We start from the raw sequence: 3,298 nt of genomic DNA on the forward strand, positions 1-3,298 counted from the left end.
TATTCACAAATGGTACTAGTTACATTTTAGACAAAAGTTACACATTTCTTTAATGCTCACACATTGGGTACTCATTAAAAACACAATCATGTCACTGTAACTTAAGCGGTTTCAGAGCTTTCACAAGCAATTCGTAGTTCAGCCTCCACCCTGGCAGAAGCTGTATTCGTTGAGTTGTATTCGTTGGGATTCCACACTGCCCCAGATCGATGTGTGCGGTGCACTCGCGTGTTCACAGAGCCAAGCTGCTCTTACATGTGGGTCTCAAGGTTCGATATGTACTTTCATGTGCGATCATAGGGTGTCTTCAGAGCGAAAGCGTAACTTTTAATGTTACATTTGAATATTGTTTCCTTCATGTGGATTCTCATGTGTGTTTTCACATGACTCATACAGGACAAGGCAGCATCACACACACTTATATGATTTCTATCCCGTGTGCGTTCTCATGTGTCTCTTCACATGACTCGAGTTTGAGAAGGCAGCATCACACAGATCGCACTTATACGGTTTCTCTCCCTTGTGCGTTCTCATGTGTCTCTTCATATTACTCAGAATGGAGAATGCGGCTTCACACAGATCGCACTTATACGGTTTCTCTCGAGTGTGAGTTCTCATGTGTATCTTCACAGCCCCTATCGTCGAGAAGGCAGCATCACACAGAACACACATGAGAACTCACACTGGAGAGAAACCGTATAAGTGCGATTTTCACATGACTCGTATTTGAGAAGGTAGCATCACACAGATCGCACTTATATGGTTTTTCTCCCGTGTGAGTTCTCATGTGTGTCTTCATATTACCCAGAGTGGAGAATGCGGCTTCACACACCTCGCACTTATACGGTTTCTCTCCAGTGTGTGTTCTCATGTGTATCTTTACACTACTCAGATTGGAGAAGACAGTATCACACAGTTTGCATTCATATGGTTTTCCCCGGGAATTAATTCTCACGTATTCCATCGTGCTTCAGGGAAAGCTGCCACGTCCTGGTCACAGACGTCAAGTATCTACCTTGTCCGGGGCTCAAATGACATCCTCGTATTTTGCTTCGGAGACGGCCTTGTTACACTAACACTCGTAGAATTAACGTCCTATCTAGGTTCTCCTCAAAATTGCTAAAGAAAATACAAATAACTCTGTATTGAAAGCCGCGTTACAGGGGTAAAAATTTACTTTTGAACGCAGGAGTCCAACGGACCCCTACCCTCAAAAATAAGGAGTCCGCAGTCTGGGGTTCAAAATTAAAGATATTAAAAATAACGCATGTGCTTATTTTTAAGATTCATGTGGGTGCATGTTTGCCAAATTTGGACATTTGCTGAAAAAATACGGTAATTCCACGAAACCGTGCTCTGGAACAAACTAGTTAATATGGCAGAATTTTCAGGGAGTCACACAGACTCCTGAGTATGTCCAATCAGGGAGTCTGACAGTAAATCATGGAGTATTTAACTCAGATCTCCCGTTAATTTGGCACCCTGAAGTTAACATATGTTTGTAACGTGTTATATAATATACAATTTAGATATAAGGCAAAGATATAGAAGTACACAACAAAATGTGTTCAACAAACAGATCATATATTCGCCAGTCTCTAACCAAAACACCACAGAGCCACGTACGTACGTACACACGTAATAGTTCCACCCTTGTAATAAATTATTCATCTTTGTCATTACATATCCAGTCGCAAACACTTGACATGCCACCCTTTCATTAGAATTGTCTGAAGTTTGATACTATAGAATTATATAGTTTTAGAGCAAGACAATCTGTATGCATACACAAGTACATATAAACAATACCTTTTTAAGTCTGTTTCCCCCTTCAAGATCGTTTTGCGTAAGTTCCTTGGAGTCAGTGTGTCCGCAAGCAGCAATGTAGGAGCCCAGTCAGTATGTGAGCGGTCATACAGGTAAGTTGGTTTACCTACAAGAAAAAAACATAAATCTTTGTTTATTATTACTACAGCGACTCCCCGACTTACGAACAGGTTCGGTTCCGAGCGCTCGTTCGTAAGTCAAACATATGTACGTACGTATACAGTATTGTACAGTAGTGTAGTATACTGTATATGAACGTGTGAACATCGAATAACCTAGAAGTGTACATAGTGTAAACATATATATGTAAACACAGGAGTTGGCGAGTCAAAATCAGGGGGCGATTGTGTCTTTTTATTCACCAATATTGACATTACACACTAATGAATTTCAGAGCAAATTGTTCGTATCATCGAAAGTTCGTAACTCAAATGTTCGTAAGTCGGGGAGTCTCTGTATACTAAATTCTTTAATGATGGGCCATTTTCTTTTCTATGCACAGGCGTGTTTTTATTCCATCAAATGCAGCATTTCCATTGACATTAATTTTGTGATCACCCATCAGACAGTCATGTGTCAGCCAATAGAGGGTTCCGCGTCTTGCACTAAAAATAGCAATATTACCTACAATCCCGTGCCGCCGGCCATATCGGTTCCAAAAAGAGCGAACACGTGTTGCATGTAATCTGCCGATCTGCACAATCAACCGATTTTACATTGGCTATAGTGTTATTATTGCAATAGATATTAGCAGTAAGTGGATCCCGATTTTGCAGACAGGTCAGTTTGGTTTTGGTGTGCTAGAATTCGAGATGATTGTGCCAACCCGGTTAATGGGCGCCGGTTTTATAGGGTGTTGCAGGCAGGTATTCAGCGTGGGTTGTGTTAATTGCTAGTTCGATGAGAGGCCCGGTTTTGCAAGCAGGTTTACCATCGTGGGTTTTAGGTTCGATGATGCTGCCACACAGTCGGCAGATTCGTAGATTGAGCAGATCAGAAGATTGCACGCAACACATATGTTCATAGACTAGAGTTTGTTTACATCGTGAGAGAAATTTCACCAATTTTACTGCATCTACTCTAGCTATCAAACGCAGCTTTTTATAATAGCTAGTGTATGCACGTTTGTCGACTGTCTGTAGTGTACGTAGTATGGATAAGTACTTTGATTCGTTAGACAACGTAGCCAAAGCACGCTATCTCGAGAAAATTGCGTGCATTGGAAATCGAGACCCGTACCAAATAGACAATGCCGAATGGAGTGAGGACCTTGGATCTCGTGAACTACTTAACATTCCAGCCGAGTCCATTTTATACTCTCAAGGACTTTCAGAACTAAAAAAGCCTGGATGCTTACGATCGACGGTTCTGCGGTTGGGTTAGTGGTGTATCAGCTAGTCTACATCTATCATGTGAACAGTGAGAGTCCCATCTACGTTATCCGAGCACGTGTTATGCACTCCCAGTCTCT

General features: G+C 41.6%; 1 long non-coding RNA gene across 1 annotated transcript in view; it reads right to left on the reverse strand.

Annotated features, from left to right (window-relative positions):
- Window positions 1-808: 808 nt before the first annotated feature.
- LOC106818561 overlaps window positions 809-3,298 on the reverse strand; it is a 4,765-nt gene continuing 2,275 nt past the window's right edge. The window contains exons 2-3 of the long non-coding RNA XR_001395243.1: window positions 1,810-1,933; window positions 809-1,119 (exon numbers count right to left, since the gene is read on the reverse strand). This is a non-coding gene — a long non-coding RNA (uncharacterized LOC106818561). The remainder of the gene's footprint in view (window positions 1,120-1,809; window positions 1,934-3,298) is intronic.

This window comes from Priapulus caudatus, unplaced genomic scaffold (assembly GCF_000485595.1).
Source record: "Priapulus caudatus unplaced genomic scaffold, Priapulus_caudatus-5.0.1 Scaffold2333, whole genome shotgun sequence".
NCBI lineage: Eukaryota > Metazoa > Priapulida > Priapulimorpha > Priapulimorphida > Priapulidae > Priapulus > Priapulus caudatus.